This window comes from Acomys minous (genome assembly GCF_964271855.1).
Source record: "Acomys minous genome assembly, chromosome: 6".
NCBI lineage: Eukaryota > Metazoa > Chordata > Mammalia > Rodentia > Muridae > Acomys > Acomys minous.
This window is the reverse complement of record NC_140487.1, coordinates 39515999-39538344: the sequence shown is the minus strand read 5'-3', so window position 1 is coordinate 39538344 and position 22346 is coordinate 39515999. Positions and strand designations below refer to the sequence as shown.

Here is a 22346-nt window from a genome sequence, read left to right as displayed (position 1 = left end):
GCCCGTCCCCCAGTAGATTTTTAAAATTTTATTTATTTATTTATTGTATATGAATGCTTTATACACAGAACAGAGCATCAGATCACATTATAGATGGTTGTGAGCCACCCCATGGTTGCTGGAAATTGAACTCAGGACCTCTGGAAGAGCAGGAAGCACTCTTAACCACTGGGCCATCTCTCCAGCCCTGCCCCCTGTAGATTTTAAACCCATCTTTGGATAACATAATTGATAACACAGTATAAGCTCTATGTTATGTCACTCTATTGCATCATTTAAACAGCCTGGAAAAAATGCATATCTACTACAGAGACAATCTTGTTTCAAAAATTTCCAATCTGCAGTCTAATAAAGTGACAGGTTCTGCACCTGTGTAGCAGAAAGCCCGTACTCCCCTTAAAACAGCACCTTACGTTTCTACACAGTTCTGAAGCTCAGAGTCCAAAACGAGAGTCTGGGTGGGGCTGCACTTAACCCAGGCTTCCAAAGCTGCCTTTCTCTCCTAGCATCCAGCAGCCGGGCTTTTCTGGATCCAACTGGATCCAAACTCCATCTCCTCTGTGTCTGCTTGTGTCCCGATGTCCCTTTTCTGAGGACACTAGTTGTCTTGGGTTGAAGTCCACCTCAATGGCTTCATTTTAGCCTGTGGCATCCACCACCTTATTTCCAAATAAGAGTCCCACTCGTGGGCACTACAGCTACAACATCGGCACATCTTCTCGAGGGACACTGTTCAGCCCCTAGCAGTTGATATCTTTGGGAAGGGGAATGTGTTTGCCAAGCAGAAAGTATACTGTGATTGCTCTTTATTAGAGGGTGCTTGGTGTGTTCATGTGCATGGCCAGGATTAAACTGCCAGGCACTGTTCCTGTCCTCCAGAGCTGACATACTGTGGCAGTGTCAAGTGGAAAGTTGATGGCTGGGATAAGGGCTGGAGCTGACACAGTACCAGCTGAGTTGAGCCTGGAGTAATGGCATGAGTTTAAATAAGCTAGGAAGCAGAAGAGAAACTTCTAGAAAAAAAATGACCCATGGCTGGAACTGGGTGTCAGACAGGCTATGGTCAGGGATAAACCCCAAGTCTGTCATGCTGAGTGAGATAAGCCGGACACCAAATGACAAATACTTCATGGTCTCATGTATGTAAGATCCCTATACTTTTTATAGAAACAGAAAGTGGAGTGCTGGTTTCCCAGGGGCTAAGGGGTAAGAGTGACATTTCCTTAAGTTACACTGAAGGGTGGGGTGTAATATTTGTGTCACAGCACTTGTGCAGAGGTCAGATGACGATTTCAGAAATAAAACTCAGGTCCTCTGGCTTGGCAGCAATAGCCAGTACCCACCAAACCATCTCACCAGCTCTAGGTTACGTTTTTAAGGAAAGTTTCCCTTTGGAAAGATAAGGTGGTCTTGGACATGGATGTTATGATGGCTCCATGACGGTGTGGATAGGATACATTTATGTCACAGAACCATGTGTTTATGATTCTCTGCTGAGACTTGTATGATATGTGCCTCCTCACACCAAAAGACAGATCTTGTCCATGTACTTGTCTACTTAAAGTGGCAGAAAACCAGGGTGACCACCCAGTGTTCCCCAGTTCCGTTTTGAAATTATGTGTTTCAGGAATCGGAAAAGAAGAGCTAAGAGAAAGGCTTAGCACGTTAAGTACATGCCACACGAACACAAGGACCTGGCTTCAGATCCCCAGCCTCTATGCAGGAGCTAGGTGCCCTGGCACGAACCTGTAACCCCGGTTCTGGGGTGGGAGGGAGAGGAGACAAATAGATTCTTGGAGATTGCTGGCCCTCCAGCCTAGCTGAGCTAATTAACTTGAGGTAAGCCTCAAGTTCAACGAAGTGACCCCGTCTCAAATATAAGGTGGAGAACCACAGAATACATCTGATATCTACCTCTGCCTTCTGCATGCATGCTCACACACGTGCACACACACATCACAATGCGCCTGTGCGCGCGCACACACACACACACACACACACACACACACACACACACACACACACCAGGAAAGGTTGTCCTCACTGGCCGCTTCTCCTAACCACCTGTAAATGCCCATCCTGGGGCACTGCCCCCACCTGACACTGTCTGCAGAAGCATCTGCAACCACAGTGGGGCTGGGAGTTATTTGACGTTCATATAAAATGTGTCCCTTTATAATTGGATTTTGTTGGACGTCTTTAATTTATATGCTGTTCTTTAAGACCTCAACTGATTTTGTTAACTTTGCTTCCGGCATAATTTTCATGGAGAGATATGAGCTGCTTGACGATTTCTGGGGACCTAAAAATATTTCAACATAATTTATCTCTGCTCTTTGGAGTAGAGACTCCTTCCATAAATGAGGACCGTGAAGATCAATTTTTCTAAAGCCAGCTCCCATCAATTTTCTTCTAAAGTTGGAAAGAGGTAGAGGTGAAAAATTAGTCTTTAGTGAGAGCATTTATTGAAATCCTTTAATTATTCAGCAAATAAATACAGGCTGGAGGTATGGCTCAGTTGGTAAAGTGCTTGTCCCGAGGGTATAAAGCCCAGTGTTAGTCTCCGACACCACATAAGCAGGCCTGGTGCAGGATTCTTATAATCCTGAGAGGTAGAGCTAGAAGAATCAGAAGTTCAAGGTCATCCCCACCTACCCAAAATCCCTAAAGGCAGTCTAACTGTCTGAGACCCTGAGTTTAAAAAAAAAAAAAAGTGCTGGGTTTAGTACTATCCTCGATGAGAAAGTGACAGATCCATGAGCAACCTTCATGGGACAGACCGTGAACTTCCCCCTGGGCTAGCAGCCCTGCGTATAGCATTCGGGGTACCAATAAATAGCCCCTGATTGAACAAAGGAAGGTGCTTTGCTTGAAAATAGGGGTGGAAGACAATAAAACACACTGGAACCTGCCTAGTGATTATGGAGGCACAATCTGTTCTGTCTTGGGGAATGGAAGACTTTGTCAGTAGGGAGGAGCAGTTACCAAGCTTTGCATTTTTGGGGTGTCTGTTGTCTGGCTGCAGGGATCAGTTGGGGTGTGGAGGAGGCAGTGGGAAGTGGTCATGGCCTGGTAGCAGAGAGTACAGTAGCTCGCAGGGAGCTCTGAGCAGGAAGAAAGAGAAGGCATTTGGAGGAAAAAGGAAGAGTCAAGGATGGTTCTAAAACCTTTGCCTTGACCAGCTGGAGTGGATTTACTGGTTTAGGAGAGCAAAGAGAGAGGGGGCCGTGTCTATGAGGAGGAGTCGGGTCGTGGGACAGTGAGACACTATGGCTCCTGAGTTCAAGGGAAGAGTGTAAACAGGATTGGACATGTGAGTCCAGAACGGAAGCATCTTAATATAAATATAAAATATCAGAGCCACGATGGTGTATGAAATGATGTAGAGAAATGTGAGGCTGGGGGAAAGAAAATCAAGCAAAGTGGACAGCTGAGGGACAGGCAGGGGAAGGGGGATTCTGAACGACAGGAAACAGCAAGGGGCACAGAAGCGCAAAGTCCTCCCATTTCACCACGACCTCAGCAAGACCTCCTCTGGGCCCCTGCATGGCCAAGGGCCAGAGACATGTACACCGGAGTGGTGGCTGGGGGTAAAGAAGTGGCAATGATAGCGTGAATTCTTTCAAGACGTTTGATGTAGGGGCTGCAGAGATGAGCGTGTGCTTGCTTGTGATCTTACACTGATCAGGCCTCACTGCCTAGGGAATGGTGCTGCCAATGGGGGTGATGCTTCCCACATCAGTTAACTTATGAAGGCACTACCCCACAGATTGCACATAGGCCAGGCCAATGTGGACAGTCCCTCAGGGAGACTGTCTTCCCATTAAAGTGTGCCCATATGCACAAGCTCAAAGCACACGTAGACATACACACGCATGCACACAAGCATGCACACATGCTGCTGCTAAGCAAGCACTCCACCACCAAGCTACACCATTGGTCTTAAAAGCTCACTTTTGAACTCTGTCTCGAGTCAGAGTGGGAGTTTGGGGTAATAGTGTCATTGAGGGAGTAGTCTCAGAAAGAGGGGAGGCAGGGAAAGACCCAAAACCATGGTGTGGTCCCAGTGCAAATCAAGCTCTGTCCCATGAACTCGGATCTCCAGAGCTGTGAGCCAAAATAGACTTCTCTTTATTTCAGAAGCAGCTTGCACCCAGTGTTCCATTGTAACAATACAATACAATACAATACAATACAATACAATACAATACAATACAATGAGTCTAGCATTTGGAGGGTTTGGTCTCTTGGAGGCCTCACTCCTGGGTCTGCAGAGGTTGGGCTGTGTTCTCTGTGTGCTTACATCCTTTGTATTCCCTCCTGTTCTTGTGAGGATCCCAGCTTCCTTCCCAGGCCGGAGATGGAGCTGAGAGCCTTGTGCATTCTGAGTGTGCATCTAGCCCTCCCTCAGCCTTAATTACCACTTTACAGGCTCTGTCTCACAGAGCACAGTCGAGTGGAGCATAATGAATTTGAGGGAAAGACAATTCAGTCAGATAATAAATAATTACTGTCTGAAACCACTGAGATATGAGGGCAATTGTTCCATGATAATTGATAACTAACATTTGTTTCCTTGTGGGAAAGTGACCCCAGCAAAAGATAATCTTTTATAAAACAGTGTCAACCAACTTCACTGGCGAGATTTCCAGTTTATGTGGCCTGAATACTGAGGGAAATCTCTGACCTATCAGCTCTTCAAGGTTATTTGAGATGAATAGACGTGTGTGTGTGTGTGTGTGTGTGTGTGTGTGTGTGTGTGTGTGTGTGTATATGTCTGTGTACATGTGTGTGCACATGTGCACGTGTGTGTGCATGCATGTGGGGGCTAGAAACTAACCCAAGGTGTCTTTCTCAATCACTCACCACCTTATATTTTGAGACAGGGTCTCTCCTCAAACTGCAGCTCACTGTTTCAAACTAGAGTGGATGGCCAAGCCCCGGGGCTCCTCCTGTCTCCACCTCCCTGGTGCTGGGATTCCAAGTGCCTGTATCATATGTGGTGCTGGGGATTGCTCTCAAATAAATGCTCATGCTAAGATAACAAGCACTCTATGGACTGCGCCGTCTCCTCACACCGCCTTTTATTTTGCGTTAATCTTAAGACTGAAAAGCCTTGTGTTCTGTCTGGTCATTACATATTATATAGCTGCAGCAAGCCATCACCCTGTGCCCATAAACACACGCAAAAATGTAGCAGCTAAAAGTTTTTCAGGCAAGGTTTCATGTATCCTAGACTGACCTCGGGCTGTGTAGCTGAGGATGATGTGGCGCTTCTCACCTTCCTGTCACTACCCCCAGTGCTGGGAGCACGGGTCTGCACCACCATGCCTGCTTCCTGTGGTGCTCAGGATCAAACCAGGGCTTTGCACGTGCCGGACCACACCCCAACCCTGCATTATTTTTTAATTTTAAAAGAAAAGCACTCTAGAAGTCTATAAATGTTTCAAATTGCATTCCATTGAGAAGGATTTTTTTTTTTTTTTGGATCCTGCTTTGGTTTTAATTCCTGTTTTCTGCTTCAGATCCCCAGTGACAGCCTGGTAAAGACTTGCCTTGGAGTGTGTCTGTCCAGAGATGGCAGACAGACATTTCCATCACTCATTACTCACTACAGATTAGATGTTTAAAAATAGTGGGGGAGATTGACAATGGGTCAAAGAGTAGGGGCTGCTGAGAGGGCCATGGAGCTGGAGCTTTCCTGTCGCTGTGACGAGACAGGAGACAGCCGGAGAACAGCTTCCCTCCTAGCTCCCAGCAAGGTGCATTCTTCCTGAGTCCCTGCGCTGCACAGAACAGAAGGCAGCGCAGAGTCAGGAGCTCCACCCATTTCTCTGAGCAGTGACAGGTCTTCAAGAGTCCTCTGTATCTTTTTCTCTAGGGCAGCTGAGGGCCAAGGATATACCAGATCTTAGCGCGCTCTCTCTCTTCCTCTCCCTCTCCCTCTCTCTCCTCTCCTCCCTCCTCTCCTTTCCTTCTCTCTCCTTCCCTCTCTTTCCTCCCTCCCCCTTCCCCCTTCCCCCTCTCCCTCTTCCCTCCCTTTTCTTCCTTCTCCCATCTCTGAGGAAATTCCTTCCTCCTGCCTGCTTCTCCCATGTCCCCAGGAACTCTCACAAGAGAAATAATTTGTTCACTTTTATTCCCTAAAATTCTTGTTTGTTGGGCACTGTCCCAGGCACTGAATACTCAAAGGTGACATTGATAATCCCTGCCCTGAAAGTCTTCCCAACAGGAAGAAGGGGTCCCCCAGAAGAACAACTCTGGACCTAAGGCAGTGGGGGAATGTTCCTCCTTTCCTCCTTATGACAAAGCTCACACTGTGGGGAGGGGCTTCTGAGTATCCACGGGACAGGAGCCCATACTCAGCACTGTTTTAATCATAGGGTTACAAAAGTAGAGTAAATGAACATGGAAATTTCCAGGATGACTTTAGTCTTCTGCAGAGCCAACACACCTCATGTTTAAATCCATGTCAGTCTGTTCCTCTAACCATGTCAGTAGCCACTCTAGGATCTTCCTTGAATTTTCCGTCTTAAAGGAATAACCCTGCCTACTACCAAGAAGGGACCACGTTTAGGATATTGGTGTCATATAGAGACGGGGCGTTCCCTGCAGCGTGCTATAGCAATCCTCCAACCGACCCTTTGCTGGGGGTGGAATGACAATGTCTGTGTGCCCTATGTTGGGCTGGTAGAATAGAAAGTGTCGCCTGCCTCAGCCTGGGACCGTAACTGTATGTCTCCTGTGTAAGGAACTGCCACAGGGTACTTCACTTACATGTTTATTGCTGTATTGTTCACCACAGCAAAGAAATGGGGCCAACCTAGGTATCCACCAACAGATGAAAGATAAGGGGAATGTGGTGTAAATACACGTGGTGGAATTTTAGCCAGCCATGAAGAAAGATGGAATCATGAAATCATAGTGTTTGCAGGAAGATGGATTGAGTGGGAAATTATGTGCTAGTAAAATAAACCAGACTCAGGAAGACAAATACACTCTTCTCTGCTGTGCAGATCCTGGGTGCAGGGGTGGTGGTGAGGTGGTGGGGGTGGGGGTGTCTGTCTGAGTGTGTGTGTGTGTGTGTGTGTGTGTGTGTGTGTGTGTGTGTGTGTGTGTGTGTATGGGACATAAGACAATCAGAAGAAGCAAAAAAGAAGTCTTCAAGGGATGTTGGAGAGGGAAAAAAAAGGAAAATAGGAAACATGTGACATTAAGGAAGAAGTGGAGGGAGTTAGCAGGAGACAGACAAGGAGCCGAGAGTCAGGAGAAGGCCACCAAAATGTACGTGTGAATGCCATCCTTCTGAAGCCCACCACTGCGCACTGATTTGTTTTTTCAATTACAGGAAAGAAGAAGGGTGGAGGGAAGACGGGAGAGGAGAGAGTGGAAGGGAACAGAAGGGGAAGGAAAAGGAGAGGAAGGGAGGGGAAGGAAGGAAGGGTGGATCCTAGTCCAGGCCAGGGGTGGAGCCGGATGGCAGGGTTACTGAGAGACTGTGGGCTGCTGTATTGCCAGACTCGGTGTGAAGAGACGAGGGACAAGCCGGAGGAAGGGTGACCGTGGCTGGGGCCTGCTAGTGAGCTGAAGAACCATTTTACAGGCCCTGTACCTACGTCTCCCTCACCTTATGCCTCTGCTGGATGGAGACATAGAGCTCGCCTCAGACTGTGACAAGGGCCCAGTAAGATAGTTAGGACAGTTGCTCATCGAAGGGCTCAGCTGCTAGCACGTGTGGAAGCCAAGACTGGACCACGGCAATGGGGCTCCACAGCCATGTTCTCAGCACAGCTTCGCACTCTGGAGACGAGTGCCGGGACCCTGCCCCTCCACCTCACGCTGACTCATCCTCTCCCTCAGTTCGTATGCCTAATTCAGGCCTTGGCCCACGCTGTCCCGTGAGCCACATCTGGCCTCTCACTTCGTTTTTATGACATTTGAAAAGCACATGCCTTTAATCCCAACACTTGGATCGCTGTGAGTTCAAGGCCAGCCTGGTGTACAAAGCGTGTCCAGGACAGCCAAGGCTACACAGAGAGACCCTATCTCAAAAAACAAACAAACAGGCCTGGAGAGATGGCTCAGAGGTTAAGAGCACTGTCTGCTCTTCCAGGGGTCCTGGGTTCAATTCCCAGCAACCACATGGTGGCTCACAACAATTTATAATGAGCTCTCTTCTGACGTGCAGGTGTATATGGAAGCAGAACACTGTATATGTAATAAATATTAAAAACAACAATAACAACAACAACAAAAATCCCGTTGTCCCACTCTAGAACCGCAGCCCAGCAAAGCCTGAGGGATTTCCATGTGGCTTTTCTTGAGCACGTTGATAAGCCTGGGAAAATCCATGCCAGAACTTCCCTCTCTGCTAGTGTGCAATTACTTGTGAGAAAGTCCAGTGCAAAGGGCACAGTGAGCCTGGTCCCCAGAAACACAGGAGACAAGAAGGAGAGCTTTGCCCTGACGCCGTGAAACCAGGCCCAGCACAGAGTGCAGTGGGCTTGGCCACTCGTCCTGCGTCCCAGGAGCCCTGGGAGCCTGGCTGACATGGTACTGGAGAAGCAGTAGATAGTCTGTGCCATTAGCGCTGCAGCCCGCGACTCTTGTCCCCCAGAGTATTATAAAACCACGAGAGTCACTTCAAAATGACGGAGGAGACTGGGTCACATGGATAGGGAAGATGGGGATTGTTGTATGTCCTCGAGTAAGAACGGTCTGACTTTGAAGGCAGGGACACAGATGGCCATCATAGACTTGTCACCATCTTCTCTGTGTGGTTTTCAGAGAAGTGCTACTGTTTAAATGTAGACTGTCACTGGTCCCCAGAATGCTGCTGTTGTTAGGTGGTGCAGGCTTAAGAGGTGGGGTCTTGTGGGAAGGTCCTTAGGTCTCTAGGAACATTTAGTTGAAGAAGATAGTAGGCCCTGTCTCTTCCTCTCGTAATGCAAGTGGTGTGAGCCTGCCACATGCTCCTGTCAGGTGTATGTCAGGAGCACATGCCCTGCCAGAGACTCAGAACAGTGGCCAACCCATCACACTGTGAACCGAAGCAGTTACAAGTGAATGATCTCAGGTACTTTTCATAGGCATAGAAAGGTAGCCCACGCAAGTGAATGGGCTACACTTGCGTCTGGTGAAAGGTAAAACAAGGCAGACATGGGGACCAGAGTTAGAACCCCAGAACCCACATAGATGCTAGGTATGTGTGGGGACCCACATGTAAATACAGCACTCGGAAGGCAAAGGCGGGATTCCCCAGGCCATGTTGGCTAGCTAGACTAGGTGTGTGGGCAAGCTTTGAGTTCATTGACGTACCGTGCCACAAATAGCATAGAGAGCAACTGAGGAAGTCTCTGGATATCAGCCTTGGGTCTCCATACATGCACGCACATGTTTATGCACCTACACACATATGTATGTGCATACGTAGCATGCGCACTGGCGCATGCAAAGGAGATTAAGTTTCTAAAAAGATTTCACTAGCAACAGACTGTAGGGGGCATTCATGGAGGGAACTAAGCAAGGAGCGGGGAACTGAAGCAGCAGCCACAGAACAGCCATGAGCTGCAGCTTCTCATAGGAAAGCACTGATTTAAAAGTCGTTATGTGGTACATTTGGCTGGGCTAAGTGCTTCCCAGTTATGTGTCATGTGGGGGGAGGGGTGAATGTTGCAGAGTTGGGCCATGAACGGGTGAGTGACATTACCATTCAGTTATCTAGGATAGTATAGTAGGTGAAAGGTAGGCTTTACTGGGTACTATTGAATGACTTTTCCTGGGGAGGCGTTAACAAGCGTCGCTTCACCACTGACAGCCACAATCAAAGACCAAAGAAACCACTCCACCCAAGTCTAGCTTAGTAAAATACTGAGTTTATTGAGGGTACTCATAGGAGCGTGGGTGACTCAAGACAGCCACATCACTGGAAGGTCACTGACATGAGGATGACTCAAGAAAATTGTGTCCCTAGACAGGCAGCTTCAGAAGTAGCAATTTTACGTCTTGTATAACCTTAGGAGGAGTCCTGTGAGTCTTGTAACTTTCAGGAACTTCTTAAGCATTGTAGGTTTCCATGGCTTCCAGAGCCACTCTTCTCCCTCTGAAACAGAACGTTTCACAGGGGAGAAAATGGTTTGGTTTGGTTTCCTTCCTTTGGAACATCTGAGATATCAGGTGCCAACATCTTTTAAGTCTGGAGTGGGGGAACCAGAAGTATTTGCCTCAGATTAAGGCAAATGGATCAAGACTCAGAATAACAGGAATGGGAAGAAAACAGTTAAATTCTAAGAAAGGAGACTGCTTTGCCAACATATTTGTGTGAAAATGCACTGGGTTTAGGGAGTGAGAGCTGGGACTGAACATTAAACTCTGGAAAAATCGCCTCTGCCCACTCATGCGCCATGGATGGCTTGCCTCGATTTGCATCTAGATGAGAATTCCTTCGGCTCAGAACCAGGCCTTTCGCCTCACTCCCAGCACTTAGAAAAGCATTAACAGGAGCTGGTGAAATGTCGTTGGTACAACAGTGACACAAACCCTAACACCAGTATTAATAGTGTTGCCTTAATGATGTTGTGGAAATGAGCCACGGCGGGTGATGGAAAAGTTTGGGACAAGCCTCCTCTGCGGTTCCCCTGGGCACTCGGGCATGCCCGGTTAATGAGTGACCACCCACTGCCCTCTCCCTGGCTACAGGAGACGGCCCTGTAGCCCACATTTTCCTCTTTCTGATGCTTGGCAGGGGACCCTAATACATTGCCCAATACAGGTCTCGAGGCCTGTGCTACCCTGCTTAAACAGAACTGCAAGAGAGAGGTTGTGCTGCCCCGAGGTGAAGGCAGGCCACTCCATAGAAGCGTCTTGGGGGATGGCTCCATCTGGGATGTCTCTCTCTTTCACACACTGCTCTGCTGGACTCACACTGCAGCAGGAGCCACTGCAGGCCCACGGCTTGCACTGCGCTGTCACAGATTGGAGGGGTTACTTGATTTTCATGATTGGATCTGATGAAGGCACTTTCTTTGCATTTAATCTTTACATTAGAAGCCTCCAGATGGAGTGTTTCATTCTTTTAAAAATAACATTCTGAGCTGGGCGTGGTGGCAAACACCTTTAACCCCAGCACTCGGGGCGGCAGAGGCAGGTAAGATTTCTGTGAATTAGAGGCCAGCCTGGTCTACAGAGTGATTCCCAGGACAGCTAGGGCTGTTACACAGAAAATCAGTCTCAAAACAAACAAGAAAAAAAAAAGAAACAATAAATGGATAATCAGTGGATAAAAGTGCCTGCCTCCAAGCCTTATGGCCAGAGTTCGATCCTTGTACCTACATGGTAGAAGGAGAGAAATAGCTTTCATAAGTTACTTCTGACCGCCATAGGAGTGCCACGGCACATGCGCTCATAAGCGCACACCCACACAATACATGTAATAAAAATTTATAATGTAAATATAACATTCTGAGCCCAGCATAGCAGCCCATGCCTGAAAATCTCAGCATTATACAGCTAATGCCGGAGGATCAAGAGTTCAAGGCTAGCCTGTGCTCTGTAGCAAGATTCTGTCTTAAGAGGAAAACAAGCCTGGTCTACAAAGTGAGTCCAGGACAGCCAAGGCTACAGAGAGACCCTGTCTCAAAAAACCAAAAATAAATAAATAAATAAATATAAATAAAAAGAGGAAAGCAAAACAAAGCAGGCAGACTGGAGAGATGACTCAGTGGTTAAGAGCCTGTATTCTTCTTCCACAGAACCTGGGTTCTAGTCCCAGCCCACACCTGGCAACTCACAACCATCTTTAACTCCAGCTCCAGAGGATCCAACGCCCTCTAGAGGCTTTCACAAGCATTGCACACTCACGGTGCACAGATACACACACAGGCAAACATTCATACACATAAAAAAAGAAAGAAAGAAATCTTAAAGCAAACAAGCAAGAGAACATAGACAAGTAACATAAAATAAAATTCTCACTCTTCTACAACCTGTACTTTGAGGCTCATTTCTCTGTTTCAGTGTCAGCATTCCTCTCTCCTATGGACAGAGGTCTGGAGATGTTGGCACACAGTGTGACCACCGCTGCCTGTGACCACCGCTGCCTGTGCACTTGAAATCATTAGTGACAAGTGTAATGCTCTGTGTTACTGCAGTTTTTGTTTTGTTTTGTTTTGTTTTGTTTTTAAACCTCAGTTTTCCTTGATGGCAAAGAGAAAAGCTTACAGAATAAAGCCAGAACTTGTAAACAGGTACAAAACTGTGTTGTGGTGCCTTGCCACCCCAGAGATGATAACAATGAACAACCTCATAGACAGTGTTTGACATATTGCCTTTTCACTTAACATGTGTGTACCTGTTTACGTAGAGTTTGCCTATGTATTCTAAGCTGGCATCAGACTCCCAGTCCCACATCCCAGCCTCCCAAGTGTCAGTTGACAGGTGACGTCACCGTGCCAGGCTATACACTGAATGCTGTAATCAGGCACCTGTCTTCCTTGCTTGTTGGGCAAATGTTTTTGTTAAAAGCTTCATTTTTGCCATTTATAGTAAGATAGATTGATAGACAGGCAGACAGACAGACAGACAGACAGACAGACAGAGGCAGCGGTGAGAATGCCTGGGAGAGCCTGTATACCACACCACGGGTCTTCACAGAGACCCTGTTGATAGTTGAATGAAAGCAGCACACTTCACTGGAGTTGCTTTCTAGTGATCCGATTCAGATGAGGAGTTCAGGATGTGACATTTCAGCCACTGGTGAGCCACAGAAGGCTTTGAGCATTTGCCAACACTTGACTCCATGCTTAGCGATCAGGAGGGACTAAAGGAAGACGGGAGTTTCCTTATCCATTCTTATCCATAGAGTTGAATTTGACCACTCCTCCCTTTTTAATGTCTAGCAATTGAAGTTCAGCTTGGGGAGGCCTCGACACAGTCTAACAGCGCATTTTTCTAATGCTATTAACACAATACCACAGACCGAGTGAGTTTTAACAAAAATGGCTCAGCATTCTGACTCATGGTCAGGAGTGTGTTTGATGGTAGTCTTCTTACCACCCGAGTCCTCACGGTGGCACAGGGCACAGGGCAAACACACGACACATGTGTTCTCTGATGCCTCTCTCATCTTTCTCTCTCTTCCTATAGGGTCTAGTTTTCCCAAGCTAACTCCAAAAAAGCTATATAGCCAAGAGTGACCTTGATCCCCCTGCCTCCACCACCCAAATGCTGGCATCACCGAAGCATTCCACCACATGTTCTTCTCTGCAGTGCTGGACATAAAACCCACACCATGTCTAGTCCCAAAACCTGGGCTTCGCGCATGCTCAGTAAATACTCTACCAACTGCGCTACATCCCTGGCCCCTAGTCTTTCTCTCATATGAAGCCACCAAGACTTAATCATGGCATTCCATCCTTGAATGTTCAATTGGGTTAAGTCTCCACCCTTTTAATACCTCACAAGCTTCAGTGTGAACTTTGGAAAGAGCAAACCGTATTGACCCACGGCACTGCCGTTATTTCACAGCCCTCCATGGGGACCAAGTATTAGTGTAACTTACCTGTTAAGAACAGAAGCATGAGCTGTGTGAATAGCTTCCATCAGCTGCATGTGGTGCGCTTGGGCACAGCTGAGGTGTACCCCCAGGAGGCTGTGTCTAGCACTCCCAGAATGAAGCAAGCAGAAGTGCCAGCTTCAGCATCCACGCTTGGTCTCAGCAGCTAAAGAATGCCACCCTTCTGATTCCCTGGGCACATGGCCATGGATGTGGCTGTTTGCACACCCACCTGCCTAGTCAGCCTTTCAAATGGGCAACTGAGGAAAAGGGCCATTTGCTACCAGATGTGAAGCAGGGACTATTCAACCCATGCAAAGGTCCACGGGCAGCTGGCGTGACCAGGCAGAGACCCCTGTGTGAGGACGTCTGCGATGTGAGACAAACGTGCCAGCAGGAACACTTGCCCATTGCCCTCCTCCGAGGCAGGACTGCAGACAGACAGGGCTGTTAGCATTGTGTCTCTAGGAACTCAGCCTCCGTGGCCATAGTCAGCAGGTAGCTCGTTGGCGAGGCCTGAGAGGGAGGAGACCATGGAGTCCCCTGAATGAGGCAAAGTCCATTTTCAGTTTTTCTAACGTAGAGGAAGAAGCTAGTAAATGGGAGTATGCTGTGGGCGTGGGGTGGGTGACAGTGTGTGTGTGTGTGTGTGTGTGTGTGTGTGTGTGTGTGTCAGAGGACAACTTTGTAGAGTCAGTTCTCTCCTTCCACCTTATATGGGTTCTAGGACCCGCACGAATGCCACCAGCCTTTCATGACAAGCACCTTTACCCAGTGAGCCATCTCACGAGGCCCTAGAATGCCTTTTGAATTCCCACCTAGATCAAATTGCATTTGCACCTACATGTTGTTGGGGTGGGGTGCAGTTGGTGCAGTGCTTTTCGGGCATGCACAAAGCCCTGGGTTTGATCTCTTATGTCTGTAATCCATGCACTCTGGGGTACGAGGCAGGAGGATCAAACATTCAGGGTCACGCCAGAATCAGTGGCTCATGCCTTTAATCCCAGCACAAGGAGGCAAAAACAGGGGCATGTGTGTGAGGTCCAGGCCAGCCTGGCCCACGTGGTAAGTTCCAGAATAGCAAAAGCTACACGGTGAGACCCTGTCTCAAAAAGAATCAAACAAAAAGGGGTCAAGGTCATTCTCAACTCTATATGGAGTTCAAAGCCAGCTTGGGGTACCTGAGACTTTAAAAGAAGATTAATATTTTCTTGAGTTCATGAGAAAAGGCCAAAGTTTAACAAGTTCATTAGGTCAAGGCTGATTGCTCCAAACCAAACAGCATCACCAGTAAAGGTGGAAAGAGAGAACAGCTGGGTGGAGGTGGCACAAACCTTTTATCTCGGTATTCTTGGAGGCAGAGGCAAGTGGATCCCTGTGAATTCAAGGCCAGCCTGGTCTACAAAGTGAGTCCAGGACAGTCAAGACCACACAGAGAAACCTTGTCTCAAAAAACAAAACAAAGCCAAGCGTGGTAGCACACGCCTTTAATCCCAGCACTCAGGAGGTAGAGGCAGGTGGATCTCTCTTGAGTTCAAGGCCAGCCTGGTCTACAAAGCAAGTCTAGGATAGTCAGGGCTTTATACAGAGAAACCCTGTCTCGAAAAACCAAAAGAGAAAGAAAGGAGAGAACAGATTCCACAGACGTCCCCTACTGGTTAAGAGAGCCACAGGTTCTCATGGGCTCCTGACCTGCTCAATTCTAGTCCATCTTCCACTCATTCAATCTTATCACCTTGCATTCTGGTGACTCAGGTTGTCACCAGCCAGGAATTAGGAGACACTGAGTCTCGTTTCCACCTGAGACCTATGACATCACCAGGCAGTCGTCAGGTCGAGCTGTCTGGGCCCTCATCCCTCTACACCTCAAGTAGCCGTTGGGTCTGTGGTTTAGTCCAGAGCCGTCTCCAAGTGTGCTGCTCACGCGCACGGTGGGGACAATCCTACTTCATGCCACCAATGCTGAGTGCCATCAGATGACGTTGACGGCAAGATGTATGAGGTCTCATGTTCTGTCTTAAAGTAGCCTTCAGTGGGGCTCAGGTAGTGCCAGAGCAACCCTCGGCAGTGGCTCCGGGATCTGCGGCATAATTTCTCCGCAGTTCTTTGACTATGATTTTGTTTCTTTTTTCTTTTTTTTTTTTCTTTAGAAGTCACTTTAAGATGCTCTGCACATTTTACTTCTTAAAGCAAAAGGCAGCCCAGCTCAGCACTGCAGCTGCTCCCTGCTGCATACTTTCTGCATATAAAGTGAGAGCTGTGCTGCTAGGAGCCAGGCCTTTTAATCCCAGGCCTGCAGAGAAAGTAGTGGTATTTCTACTCTTGACTGGCAAAGAGCCAAACTTCAGAAAAACAGAATCCACCCCCTAATTTTATGAGCAGCAAGTGGTGAAGACATGACTTGAACTGAGAGCTACCTACGAAATCCACATTCTTCCCACTTTGCCACACTTAGCCTTCCTGAGCACTGTGCCAGGCACGACGCCCATCGGCTTGAGGTGCAGAGTGCCTATGCCCCTGCACTGTTGCTGCCAAGGCCATGTGGGACTGGGGTTCAGAGGAGAAGAAGGTGCACAGGCTCAGTTTGCCCTGTCCTCGGCTATTCATTTTAACTAAGATCAGCAGGTAGGGTGCGTTGTGGGGTGGCCAATGCCCTCTTGAGAGATAAGTTTTGCACTTTAGGTTCCATGTCCTTACTTGAATTAAGCTGCACGCCCAATGCAGTCACCATGTGTCTGATTCCTAAATCAGGAAGCAGCATTGAGAAGTTTTACCCTGTCCATGCTACCCAAGAATAATCATCCTTCAAAGGCTTATGCGTGGCTAATTGTATCGTGGGAGTAATACTAAGCTTTACTCTATGTGTACTTGTGTTTGTTTGTCTATGTGTACGTCTGTGAACCACATGCTTGCAGTGCTCTCAGAGACCAGATGTCAGGTGCCCTGGACTTGTACCTACAGATAACTGCGCAGCCTCTGTGTTGGTGGTAGGAGTCCTCTGCAAGAGCAGCAAGTGCTCCTGACCACCGAGCCCTCTCTCTAGTTCCAGGAAGCCTGCTTTGTACTGTCCTCTCTTACCAGTTCCTAGTTATATTACATGCAGTTTTTGATCCCCATCTACACTTCTCTGTGATTTTAATAAGCAATGATATGCTTCTTTATTTTTAAATCTTATAGCAGGGCCGGTAAGATGGTTCAGTGGGTAAAGGCACTTGTCACTCAAGCCTGACAGCCTTGGTTCAATTCCTGGAGCCCTTCTCATCATAGGAGGAGAAAATTAATTGCCACACCTCCATAGGCATATGATGGCACACGTGTACCTGCCCTCACACTCACGGCATTCACAGACACACATAGCAATAAGGATTTTTGGAAGTTTAAATCTACTTGAAAGATTAAAGGATTTACTTATTTTTATTTTATGTGGAGGAGTGTTTTTTCATGCATGTATGTATGTGCACCATGGAGGTCAGAAGAAGGAATGGGACTCTCTGGAACTGTGGTTAGAAGGTTGTGAGCCACCATGTAGGTGTTGGGAACTAAGCCCAGGTCCCCTGGATGAGCACCAATTGTTCTTAACTGCTGCACATCTCTCTGGTCCCGTGAAGGTTGTTTTGTTTTGTTTTGTTTTGTCTTATTTTGTTTTGTTTTGTTTTGTTTTGATCTTGTCCTACTTAGGTTTCTATTGCTGTGCTAAACACCATATCCAAAATCAACTTGGAAAGAAAAAGGTTTATTTCAGTTTATTCACAGTTGATATCCCATCATGAAGGGAAGTCAGGGGGAGACCTCAGGGCAAGAACTGGTGTAGAGACCATGGGGAAATGTTGCTTACTGGCTTTCTCTTTGTAGCTTGCTTTCTTATATACCGCAGGACCACCTCAACCAGGAGCAACATTGCGACAGAGATCTGGGCCCTCCACCATCAATCCTGAATCCACACAAATGCCCCCACAGGCCTGCAGGCAGGTCTGATGGAGGTGATGCCCCCACAGGCCTGCTGGCCAGTCTGATGGAGGTGATTTGCTGGTTGAAATTCTTGCCCTCCCAGACATGCCTACACAAATGTTAACACCAATAAACATTATATTGTCTTGCTAATTTTCCGATTTTAAAAAATCAGATTTAAGCCAGGCGTGGTGTCACACGCCTTTAATCCCAGCACTTGGGAGACAAAGGCAGGTGGATCACTGTGAGTTCAAGGCCAGCCTGGTCTACAAGTGAGTCCAGGACAGCCAAGGCTACACAGAGAAACCCTGTCTCGAAAAACAAAACAAAATAAAACAAACAAACAAACAAGTAAGAGGCACAAAAAGTCAGATTTAAGCCATGGGAAGTGGGGCACACCTTTAGCCCTTAATCCCAGCACTCCAGAGGCAGAGGCAGGCGGATCTCTGCAAGTTTGAGGCCAGCCTGGTCTACAAAGTAAGTCCAGGTCAGCCAGGACTGTTACATAGAGAAACCCTGTCTCAGGGGGAAAAAATCAGTTAGTTTTCCATCATCACAAAAACTGCAGAGTTTAACATGTCAAATGGATAAAGATGAGTTTGACATCTGTCTATTTCTGTATCCCAGATTAACACGTGGATATACTATATCATATGTATGGTATGTTCCAGATGGTCTGGCCTGACATGCAGACTGGGGCCATGGAGTGGGAGGTGACAGTGTATACTGCACTTCTCCCTGGGGTCAAACTGTTTGACGCAATGCTTTTTAAAGGTATAAAATAAAATTACTGTTGTTCTCTTCAGAGGAGTGCCAAGGAGATAACACATGAATAGAAAAGTAAGAATATAATTATATGTTCACAGATTGACAAAGTAATACCTGCAGTGCAGACACCTAGCTCTCCTCTGGTTTACCCTGGGAACATTACATTTTCAAGACCAAACTCAGCCACAACATGTCCCAAGCTTCTTTGACACGTCTTGTCTCCTCCTCTCTTATCTGACCACAGTGTCCTCTCTCTGGCCCTTTCTTCCCCTATCAGCCTGAGTACAGTAAGAGTTAGGGGGAAAGTGATAAGGCCCAGCCATCTATCTCTCTGTACTGGGGATCCCCCAAGTGAACCCCTTTGTCTTTGGTCCTGAGTAACGAGCCTGCCTGAACCCTGGCACCTGCTGAGCTCGGGGTTGCAAGGAATGGTCCTGTGCCCTTCCTTGACGCACTGACCCCACAACACCAGAGTCTATTGGGCCTCCCCTGTGCGGTGCCCAGCGCTCCTGAGGAGCTGACTGTGGGGAGAGGAGGGGAAAGGAGAAAAAAGAGAATCAAATCGTCTTGGGTAGTCAGGCTTTTCAAGAAAATCTTGTAACTAGACTGAGAGGCATCATTTACAATCCTGGCAATTGGGAGAGAGAAACTGGTGCATGGTTCGAGGCCAGCTTGTGCTACAGAGTGAAGTCAGGGTCAGAGTACATTTTTTATTAAAGATAGAGCTGGGGACGTAACCCAGAGGGAAAACACTTGCTTAGCATGTGTCAGTCCCTAGGGTCAATCTCCAATACAGGCACTGCCTCCAGAAGTTTTGTATTTAATTTGGTGGTGGGGGCATTAGTCGGGGAAGGCTTAACCAGGGTTTAGGATAACTACAAGAAAACAATACTACCCAAAATGTAACTAACTCTCTTTAGGATAATTATGAAACAGAATAGAATTACAGAATGGAGCCATAATGTTTGAGCCCAAGACAACATAAATGCATTGTCCTTGGGTGGACAACCACCCAGTGACTGAATAGTTGTGGCGATTTCTCTTTACAGTGTCTGTGACCCTAACCTTTGCTCCCCACCCCCCATGAAGACTTCACTGCTGCAGCTAGAGGCTTCCTTTGATGGGTGCCTATATGTTCATCCTTGTAAAACTCACTCTCTGTGGAAAATGGATTATAGTGACCCAGGCTGAAGGCAGCAGCTACCCTGAAAGCAAGGGGCAATTAATAAACCCAAGCACTCGATGTCATATGAGGGTCAGTTTGCTTTCTGAATGCCTACACAGAAATACAGCTTCCCAGAGCAAAGATTAAGAGTTGGGGTTATTGCATACATGAGCCCCTAGGCTCGGTCCCTAGCACCACACACAAAATGGAAATGTCACATGTGCCCTGTAATACGTAAAATTGCCACATGCCAATTAAAAAAATATTAGTAAAATAAGTAAGATAGATTTAAGGAATAACACCTTCTATAAAATGAAAGAATAAGTAAAAGAAAATCATTTGTGGGACACAGAGCTCCCCTACCTGCCCTGTGCCCTCTGCTTCGTCTTCCAGATGTTCACTGCTGGGCTTGCTCTCCATTCCCAGGACCCAAGCCAGAGAGCGAAGGAATTAGTTTCCCTTTAAGGGAGGGAACTGCAGCTTCTGAGGTTGTTGGACTTCACTAGAGTGAAGCCTACCCATCAACGATTTACAAACCTAAAGAACCCCAACCTCCTCTCCAGGGCACCCCATCAAACGAAGCTAAAGAACAGCAATGTCCAAGGGGAGCCCCATTACAGAAGACAGGGGCAGAAACAACAGAAAACAGTGGTGAGGGAAGTAGCTAAGGAACCAACAGCCTCTGTGAAACAAGAGCAGGATGCTACCAAATCAGATTATAAAGTGAAGTTGCCGGGAAAGCCGAGCCCAGAGACAAAGATAAAAGTCAACTGAGGGGCTGTGGGTAGAGAGGCCGCTCTGCAGGCGAAGCACTTGCTATGTAGCGCTGGGGCGCTGAGTCTGGGCTCGGAGTAGACCAGGTTTGATGGTGTTTGTCATCCCAGCCTCCTGCGGAGGCTAACTACCCAGATGTCCTAGACTAAGAGTTCCAGGCCAATGAGAGGCCCTACCTCAAAGGAGATGGGTGGCGTCTGTGAGGAGGCTACTCGAGGCTGTCCTCTGGCCTCTGCATGCACACACTCATACCTACCTCTACCTGCACACATACATGTGCACACACACACACACACTTAGTTGAAAAGGAGGCTGAGCCTCAAATTACCATGAGTCCAGCAAGGAGGGTCATGGAAGGAAGGGTGAGAGTGCGGGAGAAGGGAGGAGGACATCTCCTCTCATCACTCAAATCAGAGCAAAACAAGAAGAGGAAAAGGCGAAAGACCAATACAATACAGTGTCATGAAGTTTTACATAGGAAGGATTTTTAAATGACCTTGAAGAAGCCACATGAAAGGCATCAGTTGTGAGGTCCAGCACTCCAGGACCAGAACCAGGAGATCCCTAGGTCAAGCTGGCTAGAGAGACAGGCCTGGATCTGTGAACTCTGAGTCAGTAAGGCTCAGAAGAAGGCATGAAGGAGAAAGCAATGAAGGAAGATACCAGCATTAACTTCAGGTCACCTATACACACCACACGCACCTGCACACACACTTAAACACACCCCTACGCACACCACAGGCACCTGCACACACACTTAAACACACCCCTACACACACCACAGGCACCTGCACACACACTTAAACACACCCCTACGCACACCACAGGCACCTGCACACACCACAGGCACCTGCACTCATACCTGCACATACTACAGCCACCTGCATACACCACACACACCTGCACTCACACCTGCATATACAAACCTTTAAAAAGAGTGTTGATCCTGACCTTGGGCAGAAGAGCTAAACTATTAATAGAAATGACCAAAACCAGTAAGCGGGAAGAAACTGATACGCTGTGGTTAAGCAGCATGAGAGAGAGAGAGAGAGAGAGAGAGAGAGAGAGAGAGAGAGAGAGAGAGAGAGAGAGAGAGAGAGAGAGAGAGAGAGAGAGAGAGAAGAAGAAGAAGAAGAAGAAGAAGAAGAAGAAGAAGAAGAAGAAGAAGAAGAAGAAGAAGAAGAAGAAGAAGAGGAGGAAGAGGAGGAGGAAGAGGAGGAGGAGGAGGAGGAGGAGGAGGAGGAGGAGGAGGAGAAAGAGGGTGAGTGAGTCCCATGAAGAGCAGTTGCACCCAGGGACGGAAGGGGTGGCATGGACAGTTCTATTGTAAGCCCTGCTGTCCTTAGCCATCACTCTTTTAACTTTATATTCTTGTGGAAGCGTCCCTCTGAAGGCAGTGATAAATAGGAACAGTTTTCCCTCTGGTTGGTGTATCCGTTTTCACCTGGCGGCCATGGCCATGGTGTGACTATTTCAGGATGATTGGCTTGTTTGTCCAAAAACAGATAGAGAAAACCCCAGTATTTATGAAACACTAATAAGTTCTCATCTCAAAAACACAATAGTGTTTAAACTAATAATGATAAACTAATAGTTTTTAAGCAGGTAAAACATCATCATAAGGCATCTCTCTCTTCCCCCCTCCTCCCTCTTCCTCCCTCCCACCTGCCCTCTCTCCCCTCTATCTCTTTAAGAATAACAGATTCTGAAAGAATCTGACTGGATTCAACTTGTGCTAGGAAGTATATAAGCCTATGGAATTAAATATTTTAAAAAGATGGAAGCCAGGCATGATAGTGCACATCTTTAATCCCAGCACTTAGGAGGCAGAGGCAGGCAAGCTGTGAACTCAGTGAGTTCAAGGCCATCCTGCTCTACATAGTGTATTGCAGTCCTGGCAGCACTACACAGTCTCACACACACACACACACACACACACACACACACACACACACACAGAGAGAGAGAGAGAGAGAGAGAGACACACACACTGTATTGCTGGAGACATTGTTCACTAGTTATGAGCACTTGTTGCTCTTACAGAGTAGCCAGGTTTGGTCGCCAGCGCCCATGTGGCAGCTCACGTCCATCTGTAATTCCAGTTCTAGGGAATCCAATACCCTTTTCTGGCCTCCACAG

The 22346-nt window shown here is 47.4% G+C and overlaps 1 protein-coding gene across 10 annotated transcripts in view; it reads left to right on the top strand.

The window, feature by feature from the left end:
* PRKAG2 (protein kinase AMP-activated non-catalytic subunit gamma 2) overlaps window positions 1–22346 on the top strand; it is a 355936-nt gene that overhangs the window by 265663 nt on the left and 67927 nt on the right. The window lies entirely within an intron of this gene.